Genomic DNA, 8,379 nt, shown 5'->3' with positions numbered 1-8,379 from the left:
GCGCTCTCACCACTGCGCCATTCCTGCTCCCCCAAGACATTGACAAGACATTGTTGACTTGGCACGCCGTTTCATTGCTGAAAATAAAGATGAAAGGGATCGTTTTTAGAGACTAGCTCTGCTAACATCTTTTAAGACAAATATAATTCAGTACTTAAAAATACACGCAGCTACAGACTTACCTCTCTTTATCACAAGGTCTTGTTTCCCTCAGACGCAGACTGAAAGCTGAAGCAGCAGGAAGGATCAGCTGGCCTCTCTGGTGACGGGGAAGGTGATCGTCAGAGCCCGTAGTCTGAACGAAGTAGGATTGCTCAAATGTTAGAATCGGTAGGGCTGCCTGGTGGAAGGGAAATGATGCTCAGATTCCAAGGCAGCAGGAGGAATCAGCACTATCTGGTGGCGGAGACGATCATCCACAGAGTCTGAAGGTCCTGAAGTTAACAGGATACAGCTTGCTGAAGCAGCAGGAAGAATCATCATGGTTTCTGATGAAGGGGAGGATGATCTGCAGAGCCCGTAGCTAGTCTGTCAGATATTGGATGTTGAAGCAACGGGAAGAAGAATCGGCATGCCTGTCTTGTGGTGAGGAAGCTTATTACTGCTGAGTAGCTGAGCTGATAGTTGCATGATGAAAGATTGGCCTTTCGTCATTCTGGTGTAAATCTGGTTGAGTTCTTAGCGAAATGTCTAAACAGCGTATCCGTTGAGATGTCATAAACTGCATTGGAGATGTACTTTGAATGATGCTGATTACGTACGAAGCTGCAAGATATAAAGTGTACTTCCCAACTGCACAAGTTAAGAGATATATTGCCAAGACATATTTCATATACTCAAAGTCAGGGCACAGATGAGATATGCACCAAGCGAGGAGAGATAGAACGAGATCTAAGGCTGAAATAGGGAAAAAGATCTAAATGGTGATTAAATTGGGGCTTTTGGAAACAACAGATTGCTTAAAAACTTGAATGCTTCCGGGCACTTAAACATTCATGTGTTTTCTCTAGTCCTCTGGCTTGTTTAGAAAAGTGTTAATAATTAGATTCAATCTGTATAGTAACCAGTGGAAATTGCTCATACTACTCACAACTGGGCATCATTGGGGAAAGCTCCATCCTTTGTAGGCGTTAATGACCCAACTCCTTGTTTATTTCGTACTGAATTCACTGAGGCAACACCAAGGAAACTGTAAAGACTTAACTTGGAGATGAGTTAATATTAAACAATAAAAACATGAGTCAAGTCGCTCAGTCTCCCAAAAAAAAAAAAAAAAAAAAAAAAAAAAAAAAAAAAAAACAGACTGAGAGCAATACATACCAAGTCGCCTTTACCTGTAAGAAAAGGAAAGGTGTGTGGAGTGCTGAATAGCCAGTTACAAATGGTCACACGTGGTTTTTTATCTGTAAGTCAAGACGAAAAAGGAATATAAAATCTGAGATAAACTTGTATGAACATAACAATGTGCAGCTACTAACTAACGTATCTCAGTCTTTAATGGCGCGATGTCGTTCAGATCCAATCTGGAGAAAGCTCTTGGTGTTAATTGACGTAAACTTTGTCTTTTCGTGTTCTTTAATGTAGCTAAAGCAACGCCAAGAAAATGCGAGTTAACCTTGCATAAACATAACGATGTGCAGCTAGCAACTTACCTCAGTCTTCAGTGGCGTGATTCAGATCCAATCCGGCTGGAGAGAGTGCCTTGTGTTAACTGACGACCGGTGAGCAATTTTCGTTGTTTCTTTAGCTAAGCAACGCCAAACGAAAAAACAGGTTGTGAGTAGAATTCGTTTGTCCCCGAAAATGGACATCTATTGTACGTTAATTACTCCATTTTACGCCGACGAAATTGGCCGTAGCTAGAATCCTCCAAAACGTAACGCGCGAGTTGAAACTCGTCCGAGTCATCCCCGAAAATGGATGACCTAAACACCGGAAAAAGTTCTTTGACGGACACAATTGAAGCGAATTACTACGTCCCCGAAAATGGACGCTAGGGAAAAAAACTGAGACCAGCAACCTTTCACCGTTATCAAATACTTTGCAGTCCTAAAACTATAAAGGGCCGGATCTCGAAAGAGAAGGAGCCAGTCGGAGAGAAAAGTAGTAGAACGAGACTGTGAGTCGGTTGTGTGCAAATTAGTTATTGTGTATTAATTAATCATTTACAGCATTTAGAACAATGTGACACAAAAGTAAAACGGTCTTTTTTATTTATTCCCAACCTGAACATATCACTAACTACACACAGTACGAATATTCAGCTCATACAAAATGCTTTTGAACCTGATAGGTCCTGGTAGATGGAGCTGAAGTACGCCAAACTGACATTTACTTTGTGTTAACCGTAAACGTCGTTTCTTTGTCGTGTCTTTGCTAAAAAAGAAACGCCTAAAGAAGAACTTTTCCTATAGGTTGTTAGAATTCGTTGAACCCGCAAATGAAACAAGTTTTACGCCGCCGAAAACTGGCGCACTTTGGACATGTTTTGAGATAACATTAACGGTTGACGAAATTAACGGCTCGATCATGCAAGACATCTCTGAAAATGGGGTGCCAACGTTTTGCCAAAATTTTGTTGAAATTAAATATGATGTTCTGCGTCCCCGAAATTGGACGCTTGGAGAACAAAACCCGGCTTAAATAGATGAAATAAAAATTCTGCATCCCCGAAATTGGACGCTTGGAGAATGGAACCCGGCTAAAATAGATGAAATAAAAATTCTGCATCCCCGAAATTGGACGCTTGGAGAATTGAACCCGGCTGAAATAGATGAAATGAAAATTCTGCGTCCCCGAAATTGGACGCTTGGAGAACGGAACTCGAATGAAATAGACGAAATTAAAATTCTGCGTCCCCGAAATTGGACGCTTGGAGAATGGAACCCGGCTGAAATAGATGAAATAAAAATTCTGCGTCCCCGAAATTGGACGCTTGGAGAAGGGAACTCGAATGAAATAGACGAAATTAAAATTCTGTGTCCCCGAAATTGGACGCTTGGAGAACGGAACCCGGCTGAAATAGATGAAATAAAAATGTCAGTGACAGGACTGCGTGCAGATCCCTGGAAACGTTAAAAAAGCAAAAAGTTACTAGAAATAATAATAATAAAAAAGCATGATATATATATATATATATAACGACTGAGCAAGCTTTTGTGCAACATTTATTTTTATTTTCAAGTTGAGCGCACCAGGAATTACATAGAAATTCAGTTCTTACAATATATTTATAAACCGGAGACGGAAATGAAATCCGTTACGTCCCCAGAAAATGAACGATTTAGTACTTCGCATTTTCTCATATACTCAGCACAGTTTTCGGATGAATTTTTTAAGCGTTGTACAAGCCTACAACGTACCGTTTTTAATCAGCTGGAAAGCATTCAGTAGATACGATTTTACAGCAACGAAGACGTCCCCGAAGGAGGACAATTGCAACATAAACATGATCCCTGCCCACCCCAATAGCTTTAAAGCGGCGGTGAGCGTTCAACCCCCAAAAATAAATGCTTCAGAGTTAATTTTTCATCCAGACAAAAGAAACTCATACAGTAACGACAAAACACACCGTCAACTGAAACGTATTTTTTATTTTCAAATTCTTGTTTCATGCCGGTCGTTTTTGCTCCCGAAAATGACACACTGAAATGAGCCCCGACGGAAAAAATATCTTAAGTATAAACCTTTTACATGGATTTATCTTAATGTATTCTGTAAACAACAACAACAACAACAACAACAACAACAAAGTTGATTTTATTAAAAATCCCTCATAACACCAGTCATAAATGTTAGTCCCATGCTACTTTGCTTAAAAGAATATTACAATACTTCTAGTTACATTACCTTAGATTATTCCACAGGACCTAAAGTAATCTATGAGGGGGTGCGCTCCTAATTGAGAAAAAGTGCCCAGAGAAACCAAGAATGTTCCTGTGTCTGTAAAACTTGACACTGCTCGTGGAACACACAGGGCTGCTCGGACATTTATATGGGGTTCGCATTGGCCTGCTATCGACAAAAACGCAATACCAGGCCCTTATCGTCGATTCTCGATTAAAGCCGAAAGCCGAACGCCGATCATAGTTCGAAGCGTTCCGAAAGCAACCGAACCGAAACGTTCACCGAGCCGGAGCCGAAGCGAGGCCATGCTGTATGACGCTGGAATGCAACCCGCACTACAGTCCACACTGTCTGTTTCGACTTTGTTTGTGCGTTCTGGAGTAAATTTAGTGATTTTTTTTTCAAACAACAGACAATTGAGGTTCGAGTTTCAAAGGAAACAAACATTGTGGCGAGGAGCGCGTGTTGCACTTTCAAAGTCTTACAGCATTTATACGCGCGTGTTCTCCACGCGTGTCACGCGTGTGGCAAAGACAACAATAGCACAACAACAACATTCATGTTATTATTTTATAAATATGATTTTATACTACGCATGACTACATTAAGAACTTATTCACCGACCTCAGAGAGAATAACTGTTTTAGCATGAACCACATCAGTGAATCAAGGTGAAATCGGTGAATTAGACATATTTTTTCGAAATCTTGGCAATTAACTGAAAATCTTCAAACACGCTTTTTGTGCTAGCAAAGCTAAAGTATGTGGAAAATATAAAGTACCCGAAAACAAACCATTATTTACCAGTGTGGTTCATACTGTTAATATAATTATTATTTTATGCTACCTATACTTTCTTGTCTGATCTAGCAATTCAGATGCAATGATGGGACTTTTTCCCGTGCGTGCTCCCAATGTTTTCTCCTTGTTTCACTTGTCCTGATTGTCTTGGCTCGTCGGTGTTGCGTCTTCCATGTCTACCTAAATAATTTACGCTAATATTTACTGTCTTGCTACTGCGCGAGGTCGATCTTGGCTCTCCTTTCTCCAGGCCTTACTATCTTATATCTTGAGAGGTCTTAACAACTGTTTATCGAGTAAGCTTGTGTATATATCCAGTCTCCAAGTGGCGCTCCAGTTGCTCCACTGGAAGTGAAGTCTACCAACGCCTACAATTTGTAGACGGTCTAAGCTTCCTACGCCTGCGATGTGCAATGCAAGCGGATTCCTTGAAGAGACTCCTCCCACGAGGCAACGCTAACAAAGAGACATGTATATGTCCGGTTGCTAACACCGCCTGTAAGCGAGAAAAGCCTTTCAAGTAACTATAAGTAGCTCCTGCACCATTCTCTCAGTTTCTTCACTGTCTAGATAGATGATAAGATCTTCTCATAGGAACCGTCGTGTTGGTGAATTGTCGGGTAGATCGCTTTTGGAGGCTGCCTACGCTGAAATTTGTAAGCGATATTAACTAGAATGTGTGCTTTGTCCCAGATTCCCATCTAACTATTTAAAGCCTTGGCGCTGAACTACACTCGCAAGTGCGAGCCTACACTAATTAGCTACCTGCAACTAGAAAACTGACAACTTAACAGGAGAAAACAAAACATTCTTCGTTCCCGTGTTAAGCGGTCATTCTCTAGTTTACTAACTTTTATTATTAAATAAATAAATTAATCGATTAATTAGTTGTTTAATTAACTGGATGAACCTCGAATCGAAAACAACCCGGTTAATAACAGCGATAATACTGCTATTAAACAGGGTAAAGTTCCAGTCAATAACAGTGATATTGCTGTCATTGAAAGGAACTTAGATGAGAAAAAATTAACAAAAAATACTAAGCGGGAGATTGCGCAGCAGCCGAAGTGAAGCCGAAGTCTTGACGAAATGAGGCCGAAGTGTGCCGAAGAAAAGCCGGGACTTGAACCTGGTGCCGAATAATAGACCGAATGAAATATTCGAAGCCGAATTGTGAAACCCAGGAAAGGAAAAGGGAAGGCCCAAACCCAACCCACCCAGCACTAACTAAACTAACTAAGCCAAATCGCGAAACAGTCGTATAAGCCGAACGTAGGCCGAATGTAAGCCGAATGTTAGCCGAACGAGTGTAAGGTTCATCCAGAGCTCTAGTTACCCACCCTTCCCTACCCACAAAGAACCACACTAACCACTACCAAGAAGAACTTGTGTCTTTCGTTGCCATGACGATGCTGAGAACATTGGGCGAGAACATTGTACTGGCATGGACTGCTAACACAGTAGGTTGGTGAACTGACTGCTTGACGAGGTCTGGAGGAGCTAAACTAATAAGGACACAGCAAAGAAAAACTATGAGTTAATTTTTACTCATAAATGAAATATTTGTACATCACCTTGGCCCGCGGGTTATACTTTGTTACACCTGTAGTTTCTTTTATACTACTTAATGCATAATTTAATTTAACGTTTGGTATGGATTAATTGTTGGTTGCTTAGCCTATAAACATCTAAAATATGATTGTACGAACATTTCCCTCAAACAAATTTCAAAATAAAAATAAATATAAGGTGACATTCGATTTCAGACCAGTCATTACAATTTATAAACTCTCACGTCTTTTTTCCACCTAAATTATCAGTTTACGCAATTTAATCATTGGTTATCAAAAGTTTTCCAGCATATTATAAAAAGCTTGACAAAGTTCACTTCTTGTACGTACTAAAACTACGGGCGAAAAATAAACTAACGAACGAGATAAATAAACAGACAAACATACCTGGCTTGAATATCGGTCTTTAAACCGGAACGGCCACATTTGAGCACCATGATTATTTCACGAAGTTTGCTTGGAACATCTTTCGTTTTGTTTTACCTTCAGTAAGTGAATTATTCGGTCGCTAGCCTCTAAAATAAAAGGAGCAAGAAACCGATTAAACCAATTGGCCAAGTACCCGAAAATACATTGAAATCTTTTAGTTTGAAGACGAGTTCATCTCTCTCAGAATAAAACAATTCATCAAACTGAAACATCTTATTAATACTTACCATTTTTCCGGCCAATCTCATTTCTTGTGGCTCTGTAGTAAGAGCAGCTACATGTACAGCTTTAGAGATATTTATCCTTGGGTCTGCTAAGACGGAAAGGCTTTGGCGATTTAGTGTTCAAAATGTTAGCCATTTTCTTCATTCACCCTTGCGAAGAAGCGGGATATCTAATTTAAATTGGGCGCCAACTGTTTTAATGCACACCCTCGACTTAAGACGGTACCTGATTGGTTTACGTCATCAAACGCCGCACGGGATTATGATGATTACTGTTCGTTGGATCAGTATGCTAATTATTATTTTTTTTTGTTTCCGGTAAAAAACACGCTCAATCTGACTATAAATGGTTTACCTATTCAAATTCACGCAGGCAACTGATTCGCAGAATCGAACATCGTGGCCTAAGCTGCATATCTTCAACGTTCTTCAGGACTGGAAAACAAGACTGACATCCGTATTCCATCAGTTGACAGTTATCTGAAAAGAAAAGTCGTCTCTGCGTTTTGATTGTCTACTCAGTGGAAATGCGTGTACTCCTTTTAAGAACTATTTTAAAAGAGTTAATCACAGTGTCAATACTAGGAACAGATTTTCCTCTGTCGAACTGCCGAAAGTGAAGCTAGAGTTTGGCCGGCGGAGTTTTTCGTTTTTAGGAGCCTCCGTTTTTAACAGTTACCGTCGGACATGAGCAATCTGAACTCTAGGCTTCTATTTAAACAAAAAGTTAAAGAACATTTTTATTTGTAATTTTTATTCATAAGCTTTTATATGTTTTTGACTACTGTAGTTTTGACATTTGTAAACTTTTTTACCTTTTTAAATTTTTAAAATCTTACAGGACCCCAAGATAACAGTACTCTCAAGTACTGATGGGTTAATCCTGTTAAAAATATTCGTTTATTATTATTAGCATAACACACTACCTACTATTGGTAATCGCGCAATCTGATTGGCTACACAGATGCCACTATTGATCCGTAGAAGGCTCTCGGAGCGCGCGCTTAGTCTTCGCTGAATTTTATCAATCAAAACATTCAATAAATCAACTCTGCTATATTTTGTGTTTAATAGATCGGTCAGTGGGTTATGCTAACACAATTAACGGCTCGCTCCGGTTTCTACCGGCTGTTGATAGTTTCGGGGCTTCGCCCCTCGCCACTATCAGCCGGTAGAAACCTCGAGCTTGCCGTCTAACATTTTGTGCTTTCTGTGGGCACATATCTCGAACCGATAGGCACCGTTTTCATGTGAAAAATTAGCCAATACCGCAAACCCCAATACCCCCTCGTTAGGGGCGTACTATTATTTTTTTTTGAGGGAGGTGGTGGGGGGAGGGTAATTTTTCGGAGTAATTGTTTTTCCAGCATTGGTATTTGCAAAAATTTTCGTTACTAGCATAGCCCCAGACGATTTCAACACTTGTGTTAATTCCCTTTTGTCGTAGCCTGTTGATTGGCGTGCTGCCCTCCGGATCGAGAGGACTAGGTTCAAGCCCCCTGGCCGGA

The 8,379-nt window shown here is 40.3% G+C and overlaps 1 long non-coding RNA gene across 1 annotated transcript; it reads right to left on the bottom strand.

Moving 5' to 3' along the window:
* Window positions 1-5,987: 5,987 nt before the first annotated feature.
* On the bottom strand, window positions 5,988-8,379 carry LOC144656137 (uncharacterized). Its single transcript, XR_013571266.1, has 3 exons — window positions 8,070-8,379; window positions 6,606-7,201; window positions 5,988-6,152 (listed from the first exon to the last, which is right to left on the bottom strand). It is a non-coding gene; the product is annotated as an uncharacterized LOC144656137 (long non-coding RNA).

Source organism: Oculina patagonica, chromosome 6 (genome assembly GCF_052425735.1).
Source record: "Oculina patagonica isolate OP01 chromosome 6, crgOcupat, whole genome shotgun sequence".
In the NCBI taxonomy this organism is placed as follows: domain Eukaryota; kingdom Metazoa; phylum Cnidaria; class Anthozoa; order Scleractinia; family Oculinidae; genus Oculina; species Oculina patagonica.
The sequence above is the reverse complement of the archived record's forward strand: the minus strand, read 5'-3'. Positions and strand labels throughout refer to the sequence as shown.